This window comes from Rousettus aegyptiacus, unplaced genomic scaffold (genome assembly GCF_014176215.1).
Source record: "Rousettus aegyptiacus isolate mRouAeg1 unplaced genomic scaffold, mRouAeg1.p scaffold_m13_p_9, whole genome shotgun sequence".
In the NCBI taxonomy this organism is placed as follows: Eukaryota; Metazoa; Chordata; class Mammalia; order Chiroptera; family Pteropodidae; genus Rousettus; species Rousettus aegyptiacus.
Genome location: NW_023416312.1, coordinates 19,653,708 through 19,671,212, shown reverse-complemented (window position 1 = coordinate 19,671,212; position 17,505 = coordinate 19,653,708). Strand labels below are relative to the sequence as shown.

General features: G+C 35.4%; 2 pseudogenes; one reads left to right on the top strand and one right to left on the bottom strand.

Annotated features, from left to right (window-relative positions):
* The first annotated feature begins 1,125 nt into the window (after positions 1–1,125).
* On the top strand, positions 1,126–2,198 carry LOC107511409 (annotated as a pseudogene).
* A 13,175-nt stretch (positions 2,199–15,373) lies between these two features.
* On the bottom strand, positions 15,374–15,491 carry LOC118608521 (annotated as a pseudogene).
* Between the last annotated feature and the right edge of the window lie 2,014 nt (positions 15,492–17,505).

The window sequence follows — 17,505 nt, the reverse complement described above, 5'->3', positions numbered from 1 at the left end:
CTTGTTAGATTCCATAACTCTGCTCACACATCTGTAAATACTATTTTAAAATCTATTTTCCAGTTAAACTTTTGAGTATGCAATCTGTTTACTTACTGCTGTACTTTAATGATATGGTAATATACTATGTATCTCGATATCTATGTCGATAACTATGTACATACTACATCACTAGCTCTGCTTTCTCTACCATTAGCTCTATGGTTTCTATCTCTATCCTCATCCCCAAAATTCCACTCTTCATGCTTTAAAAAATACATGGAATTTTGTAGCACTTCTTTCTTAATTACAGCTCAATGACATCAAATTATGTACTTAATAATGTCCCAAAGATACAAATTCAGATTTTATGAAGAAAAATATATAATTTTTAGTTCATTAGAGAATTTTATGAATCTGGAGAGAAAAGCATGACATTATTTTTTATTTCTATACTAGTGTGGTAGGCAGGCTCTAAATTGGTCCTCAATAATCCCTGCCTCCTAGTATTTATAATTTTATGTTATCCTCTCCCCTGGAGACTCTACTAGACTTTTTGTCTCACTTCTAATATATAGAGTATAGCAGAAGTAATGAAATGTGACTTCTGGTTTTAAGTTATAAAAATATGGCAGCTTTCGTCGTGAGTGTACTCTCTCACTTTCTCTTGCATCGCTCACCCCGGAGAAAACTAGCTACCACGTTGCGGGTAAGTTTTATGAGAAGGCCTACCTAGAGAGGAACCAAGGCCTACCAACATCCATATGAACACCCTCACACTATTTAACACTGAAGATAAGTAGTCTTAGCCAAAGAGACAAAAGCTTAACTGTGGCCTTATAAGGGACTTTAGGCCAGAGGCAACCAGCTAAAACTCCTTTCATATTCCTGACCCAGAAACTGTGAAATTATAAATTATGTTGTTTTCAGCTGCTAAATTTTGGAGTAATTTGTCACATAATAATAGATAACTAACATAGCTAGATTCTTTTAAAGCATAAATATAACTTGGGAATTTTGTTTCTTAATAAGAACAAGATATTTTGCTTAGTGCTTTTTTTCTTTCAAAACTTAGTTTTCTTCAGTTCTCAGAGCTTCTTCCAGATGTGCATCCCTTGGATCTGATTCTCAGACTTTCCTCACAGCATGGTCCCCAAATTCCAGTCTTCACTTTCACCTCAAACAAAGAAACTGAGACTGCCTCCTTCCCTCAAGTGGCGAAGCCGGTGACCTCTTTAGACTTGCCGAATGGAGAAAAAGAATAGCAAGAAGCAATTGAACATACTGATGAAGTACAAAATGAAATAGATAGACAATGAACAAGCCAATGAGGAGATTTTGAAAATAGAACAGAAATATAACAAACTCCACCAACCATTTTTTCACAAGAAATCAGAATTGATTGCCCAAATCCCACATTTTGGGGTAACAACATTTGTCAACCATTTACAAGTGTCTGAACTGATTGGGGAAGAAGATAAAGAGGCACTGAATTATTTGACAAGAGTTGAAGTGACAGAATTTGAAGATATTAAATTGGGTTACAGAATAGATTTTTAATTTGCTTACTTCGAAAATGAAGTTCTCTCCAAAGAATTTCATCTGAATGAGAGTGATGATCCATCTTCAAAGTCCACTGAAATCAAAGAGAAATCTGGGAAGGATTTTATGAAATGTTCAAGTCAAACGCAGAATAAAGTCAGCAGGAAAAGACAGCATGAAGAATTAGAGAGCTTCTTTACCTGGTTTACTGACCATTCCAATGCAGGTGCAGATGAGTTAGGAGAAGTCATCAAAGATGATATTAGACCAAATCCATTACAGTGCTACTTGGTTCCCAATATGGATGATAAAGAAGGGGAAGAAGAATAATAATAAGAAAAATAAGAAGAAGAAGAAGAAGGAGTAGTAGGAGGAGGAGGAGGAGGAGGAGGAGGAGGAGGAGGAGGAGGAGGAGGAGGAAGAGGAGGAGGAGGAGGAGGAGGAGAAGGAAGAGGAGGAGGAGGAAGAGGAGGAGGAGGAGGAGGAGGAGGAGGAGGAAGAGGAGAAGGAAGAAGGAAGAAGAAGAAGGAGGAGGAGGAGGAGGAAGAGGAGGAGGAGGAGGAGGAGGAGGAGGAGGGTTGGAAGATATTGATGAAGAAGGGTATGAGAATGAAGGTGAAGAAAATGAAGAGGATGATGAAGGGGAAGAGGGAGCGGAAGATGAAGAACATGACTAATGGAACACTGATGAATTCCAACCTTTCTAAATTTTCTCTAGCCCCTGGGAGCAAATTGCAGTCTTCCCCCCACCTCTTGTGCTCAGTCTCCCTGTTTTTGAGGTCTCTTTTCTCTCCTTTACACCATGGTTCTCACCTTATTGTGTGTGTGTTGGGGAGAGGGGGGCGGGGGGCGGGGATACCGTAAGCAGAATACAGTGTGAAAAGAATCTCTGCCCTTTTCTGTTCCAAATTAATTTTTATCTCTTGCTGACTCAACAAAAACTATGGAATCAACACCACTGTGCACTATAGGGGGTGGGGGTGGGGGACCTTCTGCTCCCTTAGCTCTGCTGGAAGCTGGAGGGTGCTAGGCCCCTGTACAGAGTTCTAGTTTTTTCCTCCTTTCTCTGTATATAGGGCTTAGATATTACACTGTGTCTGTATGTGAATATGGACAATTAGCATTTACCAACATGTATCTGTCTATTTTCTCTTGTTCAAAAAAAGAAAAACAACAAAACAAAAAAAATGGGGTTATAGAAGATCAGCAAAGGGTGAGTTTGAGATGTTTGAGTGGGTTAAGTGGGCATTTTGACAACATGGCTTCTCCTTTGGCATATTTAATTGTGATATTTAACAGACATCCTTGCAGTTTAAGATGACACTTTTAAAATAAAATTCTCTCCTAATGATGACTTGAACTCTGACACTTGATGGGAGAATCAGCAGAAACTGTAGGATCTTATTTGGAATTGACATTCTCTATTGTAATTTTGTCCCTGTTTATTTTTAAAAATTTCTTTTTGTTTAACTAGAAAGTAAAGATGCTCAATTTTAAATGTTAAAAAGTGTACAAGTTGCTTTGTTACAATAAAACTAAATGTGTACACAAAGGATTTGATGCTTTTCCCTCAGAACAAGTTTGACTTGTATAACATATTGTCAAACTTTGTCACCCTAACTTTGTATTTTTTGATAATGCACTTTGAAAGATGACCTCAGGGCTATGTGGATTGAGTAAAGGGATTCGAATCAATGTATTAATGTCTCCATAGCTGGGAAACATCATGGATACAATTTGCTGTCAGTTTCTAAAAATTTCAAGTCATTTGGAATACCTGATTGCTCAAAACTCAGTTCTGAGTGTATTATACCCTTAATTTGCATTTCATATTGGCATTTTTTAAAATGACATTTATTTACCTGGATGTATTAGTGCCTGCCACCACCATCAGACAGACCTGGTGCTCTAACGCCAAGTTACACATGGGGCAATTGTTGGCCTGTCTTTGTTGGCACTATAAAATATGGCCTAGAAAACAGTCTCTCAGAGTAAGAAGTCTGTACTATGGTAAGAAACTCAGGTTAAGAGTACTTTTATCTCTAAGTACTAGCTGTTAGCATATAGTTCTCAAATGAGACCTGTCTGTGTGAATCTGGATAAGATGATGGACTCTGCTCTGTCTGCCAAATGCCATTGTGCATAAAGTAAAATTTGAGAAGCTACCTAATGCCTAAGGTTTTTAATGCTATAAAATAATAGTATCTAAAATTAAGTGCCACTTTTTCAGAGGTGAATTAATGGAAAGCCTGGTCAAATTCAAAGCTTTTTGATGTATAAAACTTTATAAACAAAACTATTCCATCAGTAGGCAAACTGTAATGAAAACCTATCTAGATGGATAGTATGTAATTTCTGCACAGGTCTCAGGTCTCTGCTTAATAAATACATCACTGTATACTGGTCAGGAATCTTCTCCAATAAAGGAACATAAAGATTTGTTTTGAGAAAAAAAAAAAGTTTTCTTAGCATTAATTTTGAAATATATTTGGAGTCACTTTTTATCCCAAATCAAATTTTTCAATAAGTCGAATCCCTAGAAATGATCATTTAAATATGAATAGGGGAAAACTAGCATAGTTTTAGTAAAAATAAGAGTCTTTTATATGAAATGTTCACTGAAAGCATTATATATCTCCAGGGAAATAAGGAATGATTTGTGTGTCATATAGGTACAGAGAATGGAATTTCATAAACTGATTTTCCACATAGATACCAAGATATACTTTTTGTACTTTTTAAAAATACTTTGAGGGAAAAAATATATATGAAAGAAAAAAGAGAAAGCAAAAAAATGAGTGATGCTAATGAGCTGACAAACATATATGGCTGTAAAAACAGCACAATCTCTCTTGCTTCATTAGAAACAATGTAAGGAATACAGCTTAATCCAGTGACCTTGAAGCTCAAGTGAAAAGAATTCCAATTTTTTTTCACATTTGAAGTTTCCAAATAGTTCAAAGAGCTTTCTTCATTACTAAAAAATAATAAAATGGAGAAGAAAATTCTAAGTTTGCAACCATAGGTATACTTATTTGTAGGAAACTTCAACTTTTCTCTGATTTTTAATCTCTTTTCCTGCCCCTCCTCTCTCTACCCTCTTTTTTTTTAGGTGAAAGCAGAGAAGTGAATAGAAGAGTTGTGACAAGAAAGAAGTGTCATCTCCCAAATCATGTTCTTTTAGAGGGCAAGATAGACATTTAGAGGTCTGGACTCTAAAGTAAATAAACATTATTATCTTGAGGAAGTCTCTTGGTTTCTTCTTTCTGAATGTATGAAATTATAAACTAGTGTATATTATAACCATAGAGGTAAAAATAGAGCCGTAATGCTTCATACTATCATGAGGACAAGTAATATCCCCTCTGGACTTAAAGGCTAGAATAAAACATGAAGAGAGAAAAAAAAAAGAGATAAGAAAAAGCTTTAGGGAAACTGAGTTGTATAAAGACTAGAGCAGGGCTTCTCAAAGTAGAAGAGTCATGAGAATCACCTTGGTAATAGATTATTGGTCTCTACACATGCAAGTTTCTGTAGATTTAATAGATCTGCTATGGGGTCCCAATATTTTCATCCCTAGCAAATTCCCAGGTGAACCTGATGCTACTAGTCTGAAAGACATAGTTTTATAACCAGTAGACTAGAGTATTGGGCTTGAAAATATTTTAAGGTAACTGATGTTCCCCAAGCTTTTTCTTTTTTTTTCTGGCTTTATTGAAATATAATAGGTAATTAGTTGCTCATATTTACATTGTACAATTCAATGAGTTTTTTGAAAATTATAGTTGGCATACAATAATATACCAGTTTCAGTTGTATGGCCTAGTGATCAGAGATCCACATAATTCACAAAGCAATCACCCCACTAAATATAGTACCCTTCTTCCCCCTTACACATTTATTACATTATTAACCATCTTCCCCATGCTACACTCTACATCTCCATGTCAATTCTGCAATTATTCATTTGTACCTCTTAATCCACTTGCGTTTTTTTGTTGTTCTCCAAACCCCCTTTCATCTAGTATCTCTCAAAATATTCTCTGTATCTATGAGTTTATTTCCACTTTTGTTGCTGCTGTTGTTTATTTTGTTCTTTAGATTCCACATGTATGAGAAATCATGCAGTATTTGTCTTCCTCTATCTGACCCGTTTCAATACCCTCTAGGTCCATCAAGGCAATATCTTTTTCCATCCCCTTCCTTTTAGTCTGTGTGTGTCTTTTAATCTGAAGTGAGTCTCTTGTAGGCAGCATATGTAGGGGTCCTGTTTTCTTATCTATTCAGCCACTCTATATTTTGGTTGGAGCACTTAATTCTTTTCCATCTGAAGTGCCTGTTGACAAGAATGTAGTTATTACCATTCTTTATTCCTGTTTTTGATACATGTTTTCTCTTCTTAAATAAGCCCCTCCCAACATTTCTTGTAATACTGGCTTGGTGCTGATAAATTCCTTTAGCTTATTTTTGTCTGGGAAGCTCTTTATCTGTCCTTTGACTCCAAATGATACCTTTGCTGGATAAAGTATTCTTGGTCATAGATCCTGGGTTTTTGTCACTTTTGATATTTTGTGCTATGCCCTTCTGTCCTGCATAGTTGCTTTTGAGAAATCAGCCACCAGTCACATGGGTGTTCCCTTGTAAGTAACTAACTTCTTTTATCTTGCTGCTTTTAAGAGTCTCTCTTTGTATTTAACCTTTGGCATTTTAATTATGATGTTTCTTAATGTAGGCCTCTTTGGGTTCCTCTTTCTTGGGACTCTCTGAGCTTCCTGAGATTGTGTGTCTATTTCTTCCACCATGTGAGGGAAGTTTTCCATCAATATTTCTTCAAATACCTCTTCGACTTCTTGCTTTCTTTCAGGTACCTCTATGACACAGATATTTTTACATTTAACTGTGTCCCTTAGGCTCCTTAAATTATTATTATATTCTTGGCTTTTTTTTTTGCCTTCCTGATTAAGTGTCCTTTACTTCCCATCTGCTATATTGGTGGTTGGATCCTCTTCTTTATCCACTCTATTTAATCCCTGCAATATCCTCATTCATCTCAGATAATGTGTTCTTCATTTCTGACTGGTTCCCCATTATAATTTCCATTTTCATTTTTCTATTTTTTATCACTTTGTTAAAATCATCACTGAATTCATCTACATTTCCCCTAAGTTCATTGAGCATCTTTATAACCAGTGTTTTGAACTCCGCATCTTAGATTGCTTGACTCCATTATTCATGGATCTCTGTTCTGTTCTCTCATATGGTTTCTGCTTCTTTGTCTTCGCATTTTGGCTGCCTTTCTGTGTCTGTTTTTATGGACTAAGCAAAGCTTCTCCCAGTCTTATTAGCATGGATTTGTGTGGTAGGTGTCCATTGGCACAGTCCTGAGAGGGGTTCAGCAGCAGGCCAAGTTTAGCCCCAGGCTGTGCCCCTCCAGGACAACCTGTTAAGATTCAGCAAGCAATCCACAGATGCTGTGCTTATAGTTGCCTCAAAAGCCCATGTTGAGAGGTCAGCTGCCACTAGTGTGAGTCTTGGCACTGCTCAGCAAGAAGCACCTGACTCGCCAAGGACACAACTGGATGTGGCTTGGGTGGGGTCACAAGTTGGTGGAGGCAGAGTTTCAGGGAATCGTCTGGGTAGAGCGACCTCTGTTATCTAGTTTGATGAATTCTCAGCTATGGAGGCTCTGCATCTGCGCACTGAGAAGGGGGAAGGGTCAACAGAGGATCCGGCACTTCTGTCTGGGAGAGATCCTTGCCTCCGGCCCTCACTCTGACAATTCAGTGTCCTGCTGTAAGTTCCTGGTGCCCCCTGTGCAGTCGACCCAGAGCTGGTGCTCAGAGTAAGCACAGCCATCACCATGAAATTCCGCTGGCAGGCACAGGCCCTTTAAGAGGTGTCTGCAGCAGCCTCTGTCCCACTCAATCGCTCAGAAAGTGCATGCAGCCTGCATCTTTGCTCCCTCCTACCTTCTACCAATGCAGGATGATTGCTTATTTCTCTCCCTAGTTTTAGTGCTTCTGTTCATCTAGATTCCAGGAGACTTTCCTTGCTCTTTGCCCTTGTTTCTGTCACAACTTTGATTTGGTCGCAAGAGGGATGAACAAAGCATCTATTATCCACACCATTTTTCCCCCTCCGATGTTCCCTAAGTTTTATTTGTAGTTTTCCTGTTTTAAATTATCAACGATGGCACAAATAGCAATTATGCCTGGTGGTTATTGGTCTTCCCTCTTCCTTCATCTGTTCCCTCTTCCTTTATCTGAAAGAGGGAGAATGGATTGTATAAATTCAGATGTTGGGTGTTGGCTAATTTTTTTAATGTCTTAGTTTGTAAAGTTAGGCAATATCTTTGGTTATCAAGGTGATTTTGATCAATTACTGGTATAGATTAAGGGTTCTTATAAAGAAACTTTGATGAACACTGTTCATGAAATTACTTCACAGTGAGAGGGCCTGCTGGAGGCTCTGTCCAGTCAATTTATGATGTAGAAAGAGATAGCTGTAAGCCTGAAATATTAGTACCATCTGTAGAAAAAGGAAAGGAACCAACATTTATTGAACAATATTAAAGGCTGCTATGAAAAAAAAGACTTTTATGAATCCAGCAGTATATTGCTGTTATATATGACTTTTTATTTATACTGGATTTATAGAGTTCGAATAAAATCTATTTATATTTATTATATGTAGTGATATATTGTAGTAAATTAAATTTCTTTGTATTCCATCTACTTTTGTTAAAATAATATTATCTACATGACTTTAGGGAAATCAGTATACCATAGATTTAAAACTGATGTTTTAAGTTCCTTTCCGTATAGATTTGTGATTAGTAATACATTGTCATTAAATGAATCTTAATTTTCACAGGAATTTCTTTAAAGTTTTCTTAAAGAATAATTTGTTTCTTAATATTATGAAATTTATACATGTTCAAAAGTGATTCAAGTGTTGATAAAGTTGAAAGCAAAAATCTTACCACAAATTTAACCATTCATAGATATACATCACCAATCTTTGGTAAATAGTATTGCTTGCATCTCTGTGTGAATGCTGGTAAAAATTTAGATAGACACAACTTAAAAATATTGAATCATAAAAGCGTTGTTTTTAATAAAAAGGATTTCTGGCAGACATTGTCTGTTTAACATCTATTCACCCTTTATTCCTTCCTGATAAAACCCTGACATTCTTTTGCACCCAACTTAAAGAATGCTGGATACTAATTTTCTACTCCCCCTTGCAGCTAATATAAACTTTTCTAATTAGAGATGATATTTCTGTGAGCCTTTTGAGAAAGATTTTAGCCTTTTGGATAAGATTTTTGTCTTCTCTGAAAAGTCCTTTTACCCTTATGCTTTACTTTCTGCTTGAGATACTGTTATAAGAACCTGATGTCTAGAGGTGCAGTAGCCATATATAATGGTGAGGGTGGTAGACAGAATGGAATAGCCACTATCCTCGGTGATGTTGGAATTATGAACAACTCCTGTAACTGCCTATGTCCAGGCTTCTGGTTAAGAAAACAAGAATGTCCTTGGTTAGTGAGAAAAACATTTCTAACACAACCTTGCAGGAGGAAGAACTGAAGTAGATAGGAAGAATTGTTAAATTGAAAATTATGTATTTTTCACCACAAAGAGAATATAGGTCTGAAAAGATTTCTGTAAAGAGGGGCATAGGGACAGGAAATATTATAAGTTTTTTTTTAGGTTAGATCATCATTAAAACATATACTAAGTGATATAAGCCAGTTACAGAAAGATAGGTAATGCATGATTCAACTTATATGAGGTATCTATAGAGTAGTCAAACTCAAGGAAGCAGGAAGTAGAATGGTGGTTGGCAGAGGAGAGAGGTAGGGGAAAACGAAGAATTATTATTTAATGGGTTATGTGAGGTGAAAAAGTTCTAAAGCTCTCTATTGTATATTGTGAGGGAGGAAGAAAATTTTCTCTTCCCTTCAGGGTTCTTTCAACTGGTCTCATAATCAAATATACATGAGACATATTAGTAAGAAAATATGACCACACTTAATTACATACATATGTATTGGAAGCCCACATACATGAAAGAGTTGGAGATCCTGCATACGTGAGAGGTTCAGAGACAGAAAGTCAAAATAAGGTGCGTATGACATTCTGAGCTAATGATGGGGTAAGGCACCTTGCGGCTTCAGAGGGGAGGAAGTTCGTTGCAGGATAAGAGGAACAAGTGGTCAGTAATTAGGAGTTTGCCCTGCCCTATGGACAGGTCATCAAAGTTGTTTCTGGTAATAACTCTTATTATGGACAAGTCCCCTAATTTAAATTTGTATGGAAAAGGCAAACATTTCTCTTGGGCTCTCAGGGACTCGAATGCCTTCACTTCAAAATAATCCGCAAAATATGCCAAAGTGGCATATTGCTTATCTTGAGTTAAAGTTACTTGAGAAACAGCTGGTGCAAAAAAGACACTCTGACTCTCCTTTATCCCCGCTGAAGCAGTAAATAAAATCCCATGTGAAAGGTACCCTTCCTGTACCAGGGGTTAGAGCAACATCCTTATCACCGTAGATAGAGGATTCAGGCCTGATAAGGCTGTAAAAACAAAGCTTGTTACTTTTTTTTTTACTAATTAAGCACCCAAGCCTAAGTTTCTTTTTCTTTTCTTCACAAATTTATGGTTCATCTGCCTAAAAAAATGTAAAAGCTTCCTCTTTTAATCATTTCTTTAGGTTCCATTTCTATGAGAGTTCTGTATATACAAATTAAATTTATTTGTTTCTCTTGTTAATCTGTTTAGTGTCAATTCATTAGATCAGCCAAAAGAACTAAAAAGGATAAGGGGCAAATTTTTCCCCTCCCCAACATAATGGAAGGAACATCGGTTATGTGTTTCAGGATGTTGGTCCTTAATTTTTAATAGGTCTAAGGTGGTACTGGTAACGTACAGCATTATTTCAGTCCTAACTTCTCATTCTTAGCAACGTGGAGCTGAGGAATTATTTATTATATTGTTTATTCTCCATTTTGTTCATTATGTTTTCCTTTTGGAGAAATTTGAGAGAAGACATGTAATAAGAATTCTCCTACTTTATTATATACAACCAGAAGTCCTAAGGTGTGTTCTATTTTCTCAGTTGCTCCCTGAACCACTCTCATCAGTAAGTTTGGAAATAAAGGAAATGGAGATTAAATCATTTAACTAAGGTAATACAGTTAACCACACAGGAAAAAAAAATTCCATCTTGCTCAAGGGTCATTCTTGGCCAGCCTACTAATTACTTTATTATATTGGAGCTTAATTCTTATAGAAATGATTTTCCCAAACTGACAAGGAAGGTGAAGCAGGAAAAACAAAGATGTTTAGTACCAAAAATATTTTTCCAACAGCCAAGAGAAGCTGGAGCAAATAAGCCAAAACAAATTAGTTAACGCAAGTTTATATCAAAGTTTAAACCAGTTTTACAACTTAGATTGTATTTTCCAATTTTTTTTTTCCATACAACACAACTACTACTTAAACTTCTGGGTGTTTAGCCTACAAGTATATCTAGGGTTGCCACTCTTTTCTTAGTTGTGACTTCATAATCATAAGAAGTAGCCCAGATGGGGTAGCTAAAGGCTAACAGCTTTAAAGCAATCAATAGACTTTAGCACTTCAAGTATCTTCTTTCAGTTTAAATTGTATTACAATGCTTTATTAAAAAAAATGGTTGCCACAGTAACCTCAGTGATCCACCTTTTGAGAATCACAGGATTTTTTCATACCGTAAATTTATTATTCATGTAGAACTGAGAGAGTGGAGGGAAGTTGGGGCTAAATGCTATTATTACTGCTGGAGTGATGCAAAATTTGGAGTCGCCCCAGTGGCATGAGGGAGGATGGTGGTGTCGTGCGTTGTATGGTGTGTTTTCCCTTGGTTCTTCCCCATTGACACGGCAAAGAATTATAGGTTGGTAAGATTTAGAAAAAGATTTATTGAAAGTACATTTAGAAGGAGATAGGCCATGCTAAGGAAGGCTGCGGCCCTGTAGAATTTGGGAGCTGAAGAGATAAGACAGAGGAGTAGGTTTTCAGCAAGGAGAGTTGTAACAAAGCAGAAGTGGGAAGGTCTGTTTACATTTGGGCTGTGATGGGAGGTACTAGATGATCTGTATGTTAGGTTACCTCAACTGACAGCTGGCTGCTCTAACACTTTGCCTACTATGCATGTGCTTACCCAGAATTCAGTCTGTTATTAGATTTATGAGCTTCTAGGCATAGTCAAGATATTATAATGATGGTATAATGAGGCTGAGGTTGTGGGCAGGTTGGGGTAGTACTTTCTTTATATGCATTTGTGGCTGGTTTAACCAGCAGCTTTTGTGGTCTTAGTGTTCTAGGATTTTGGGTAATTTATAATCCTAAAAGGGAGGTGTTTCTGGGAGGTTCTTAAGGAATATCTTCAAGGGAGGTTTCTATGGTTACAGAGCTGGGCTTCACTCCTGTCACTCATGCATGCCTAACTATCCAACACTGTGATTTTATATTCTTACTTGTTGGTTCCAAGTTAGACTAAAGGAAATTATCTTCTATCATGTAGAGTTTGTGTTTTTTTTGGAAAAGGAGAAGGCAGCCCTTATATTCACACAGCTGCGGGCTATTAAAATCGAACAAAATGCAATCAAAATAAATTCTGACATCAGAATGCAACAATACTTTTAAGTCCTTCTTTGGATGTGCCTACTCATATAAAACTGTTGGAAAATCAAGCATGAGCTAATTTCTCAAACCAGGGTCAGTTTTAAAATAATATGTGAGTAATTGATTGACTGTATTCTCTATTGATTCAAACTGACTTGTATACGTTGGATTTGACTTTGATAATAATACATAGAAAACAGAGTATTCCCTAGAATTCACAGGGGGTAGTTTTCAAATGAATTTTTAAAAATCTTTGGAATTTTCCATATTTGTTTTTATCCAGATGCTGCTTCATAAACAAATCTCTCTCACTCTCTTTTTTTCCCTCTATCTCTCTCTAAAAGTTTTGTAGAGTTATCTTTTTAGTTCCTCAACATTTATTTATATGTTTAAAATTAGTTATCTCCAAGGAGTTTAAAACTAAAGTCTTTCTTTATGCAATGCCTAAGAGCAAAACACCAAGTTACAATAGGCACAGTGTTACTATGGACTATACAAATCCAGTGTTCCAAAATGGAAAATGTCAGTAAATCATAAGGCATTCAAGCAGCTGGATGTGTTGGTGACATATGGCATACTCTATTTTCCCTTAAAATCATTTTCCCCCACTCCCATCTCTCTGCCCATACACAACATGATGGGACACAAAAAAATCTACTTCACATTCCAGTTGCAGAAATGCATTTCCATTTTGACATGATGTCTTTTGAATGGATGATGTAGGGATCATTTCCACTTTTAATTTGAATAAACTATAGGTCCCAATCTAACTTCAGCTAGAAAATTAAAAACATGTTTTATTTGGCCTTGTGCATAAAAACTCACTTGAATTTTTTTACAGATATTTAACTAATTATATTTTCATAAGTTGATTTCATATTTTTAGATTAGAATTTAATCTGAAAGCATGACCAATATCAAATCTGGAAGGTATATTCATTTACGCTGAGAATTGTGTTTTCAAAATCATTGGTAGAAGAAAGAGAGGGAGAGAGGAAGAACATCAAGATAAATGCATGTCATATTAAAATCAGTTTAAAAAGACTGGCAAAAAGTATTTATATGAACTTGATCAATTTTTATTTTATAAAGTGACAATGCAGGACTTTTTTCAACTATTCATAAAAATGTTATTTGTTTTCATTTATTTATTATTTTATTACTAATGTTGAGAAATGTAATTATTAAGATTAGAATTTTATTTAAAAAATTTAATAAGTCCACACTATATAACCTTTCTTTCCTTATTTTTGAATGGTACGTTCACTCTTTGATTAGAAGAACTAAACAATTTTATATTATTGCAACATTTTGTGCATTCAAACTTTAATAAACTAACATTCATAATTCTAAAATTTTCTATTCATGAGTTTTTTTGTATGTGCAATCTATTTATGATTTATTCTTTAGATCATACTCAGTTGTAAGCAATAACTGTTCATTTTTAAACAGGAACCAAACAAGGACATTACTTAATATTAGAATTTATAAATGTGCAATAATGTCTCCTTCAAAATGACATTTCTTTTATGGTCTTGGTGGGAGCAAGGGTAAAATGACCTAAGAGATAACAGCACTTATTAAACAAGCATCATTCTATAAAACTCTTACCTAATTCAGATATTGGAAAATAAGGACGAATACTATTACTTACGGACTTTGTTACAGTGAGAATTCACTATATATTGTTAAGAGTGTGGGACAAAGGCTTAGACTCTCAGATAGGTAAATTGATATTTTAATAAAGCACTCTATAAGAATATTTTACTGTACTAAAAAATGCTTAGGAGAGAGTTCTGAAAATGCATATCTACAGTGAGCCTCAGAAAAGCAAAGAACATGGATGAGTTATATATACTTTCAGAAGCTCTCTGCTTATCCATTACTTAGCAAGTTTTGGCTTGCTCAGTGCCAATATTTGCTAATGTAGTAAACTATAGACAGGTAAGGACATAAATTTTCACTCTTCTGATTTTAGATATACCTATGTCTCTTCCCATTGTTATATCAAGAGAAATATTAAGTTCTTGGTCTATCTACAAGGAAAAAAGGGAGAAAGTTTATACCAAATGTTCTTTGGGGGGAGGTGTGATTTTTAGTTTGCTAGTTTGTTTCTTTCCCCTTCTTCTTCCTCCTCTTCCCCACCTCCTTCTTTTCAAGTATATGTATATCAAACTCTGGACTTGATTTTTTTTCTTTCCCTTGTGGATTAACAGTGAATAAAATTTTAGCTAAAATAAAGCCAACGCAATTTTAGCATGTACTTTGGCAACTTCCCTATGTCAGGCTTAGAAAGAATTCATGTATTTCATGATTTTCATACAGATAGAAATAATATGCAAACTATAAATAAATGCATACATAAAGTATAATATAAATGTCAAGCTATTCAAAACATTCACATTTTAAATGTGGTTCTGGACATTTTATCAAAGCACAGAATACGGAACTTGTCTTCCTGGGTTTGTTTTCTGTCTCTGACTGTACTAGTTGTGTTGCCTTGAGCAATGTACTTTATGCCTCGGTTTTTTCATCTATAAAGTAGAGATAACAATAGAGCCTACTTTATAGGATTTTTGTGAGATTAAATGAGTTAACATACATAAACCTCTTAGAACAGTACCTGGATTGGGAGCTTTATATAATACTTGATATCATTGACCCTGAGGAGAATATATTAGAAAAAGCAGACAGCTGAAATACAAAAACCAGGTTACATAAGAAACTTGTTGAAAGAACATAGAGCAGTTAACTTGGACAAAGGAAGACGAAGAAAATACATTATAACTGTCTTTATGTATTACTCCCGAAAATGTTAGAAACAAACAGAAATCACGAGGACTTAATCTTTGTTTCAGCATGAGTATATGTCATATGCTAAAGTACATTTTAGGTGTTAAAATGTTGAAATAGAGTAAAACTCGATGGTAATGTGCTCCTCTGGATATAGCATGACCGATGATGATTGCCACTCCCAACCACTTTTTTTTATTTTTTTTAAAAAAGGAGTCTCCTCCATAGCTTACTGTGTGAAGATGGCATCGCAGGCACCTTGATTTCGGGTTTTTTTAAATTAATTAATTAATTAATTTTTATTTTTTAGGCAAGGCAACCCTTGGCTGACCTCACAGATTACAAGGACCTTGTTAGTTTACGATCCTTTATTTTTTTAATTTTTTTATGCCTACAGCACCTGGTTTTTCTATGTGGTTTCTCATTGGAACACTAACCAGGCCTGACCCTGCTTAGCTTCCAAGATCAGATGGGATCGGGTTGTTCAGGGTAGCATGGCCGTAGACTCCCAAGTGCTCTCTTTTTGTCCATAACTTTTTCTTAAATGTAACTGGGAAAAGTTCTTGTACTGGAAATGGTAGTCATGAGAGGATTAGGAAGTGATAACTACTTGATTTGTGGGGAATTTCTGAGTCCAGTGTACAGTAAGTTATGTAAGGTATAAGTTTCATTCTTTGCACTTTTGACAGTTCAGGCTATTTAAAAATCTTTTAAAACTCACAATACATGACAGCATATTTTATGTGATTAAATTTTGGATACCAAATAGCACACTATAGTATTTTAAGGAAATCCTATTAAGGTTAATAAAGAGACTCTATTCTAAGCCCCCTGAGTAGACCTCTGCTGCCCAGAATCTTTACCTTCACTCCTGGGGCCCCTCAAATCTCTTCATGATTAAGAAACTGCCCAGCAGGTCACTTTGAAGATGCTGCTCCAAAATGAAGTCTGTTTTTCATTTGTCTAATCGAATTGTCAATCGGTCATTAAAGATATTAAATAGCCCTCAGGTTCCCATATACTTCTCGTTTTTTCTTTATGGCACTTACCAAGAGATATTTATTTGTTCAATGCCAAAAGGTCACGATCCTATTCTGTTTGATTCGTCACTGTAAACCCAGAACCAAGAAAAGATTTTAGCACAAGGGAGTATACTAAGTAGGTGTTGAATTAATGGATGAGTGAATAAATGAATATATATCTCTCATCTAAGTACAGATGACCGCTTTTTGAATAGTGTGCTATATCTGAAGTCTGGCAGAGAGTTATCAACAAATTTGAATACATACAATAAATTTAGTGTTGGGGACATTTAATAAGCACCATGAACAGACTTAAGATATTAACATTTGCATTTCATCGATATTAAAATTCATGTCATTTTTCTCATAATAGATGGAAAGTCTCACTCCTTACTTTATTGATGCTAATTACGATGTAAAACACATTTTAATGTCATCATAATGGATGAGATAATTAATCTTTGCAAACTGGTGAAACACTATTTAAATTACTAATTGGATTTCGATAAGCATTTAGTAGAGTATCAATGATTTTAAGTCTGTGTAATGAATGATTGGAAACCTTATAGAATATGGCATATTAATACCAAAGAATATGAATAACAAATATAATTCAGAAGTATAAGATTTTAAAGGATCTGTTAAAAAGACATTCAAACTTTAAAGACATTAAGTTCATGTTAAAGAAGTGAAGTCTACTTATCTAACATGTAGATGACTATTTGATTATAATAATTTTATAAATGCATAACATTGCAGAAACCTGTGGAAAATTATAATTTAAAGGAGAGGGAGCAATAGAAGGAATAATTTGCTTTGAAAATTTACTGGTGATAGAAATTCTATTATAGCTATGTGACTTTGGCATCAGACTTGAATTTAGATTTCAGTTATATCACTGACAAGCTGGGAGACTTAGGAAAATTCTAAACACTTTCCAAGCCTGTCTGCCTGCCTTTCTTTTTCAACATTTCTCTTTCCTCCTTTATTTTTAATTTCTCTTTTCCTTCTTTCTTTTTCTCTTTCTCTCTCTCTCTCCCCCACCTCCCCCCACACCACTTCTTCCCTCCCTCACTCTCCCTCTCTCTCTGATGACCACACATAGATTTGGTGATTGAGAACTCCAAATTTCTTTCTCTTTAGATGCAGTGTGGTTTTAGCAGTATTATTACCAGAGAATCTCATTGCTTAATCATGCATAAGACCTATTTTTCTCCTAGGGGGAAATATTTTCCATGCAAAAAGCTGATAAACATTAGGACAAATATAATGAAGACTGAATTTATTGCAGAGAAACATTTTACTCATCAACTCCTACTGATGCCTTCTGTGCCTGTTTTCGAGACAATTTAGTTCAAAAAATTTATAGATCGTATTCAACATTTCTTGTGTCCAGCTCATATCAACATCATTCTAGATTGACAGACAGACTTTGTTTTTATCTGCCAGCCTCTTTTATTTCCTAGATCCTAGGAGTAGGAAAATACTGCAAGGAAAA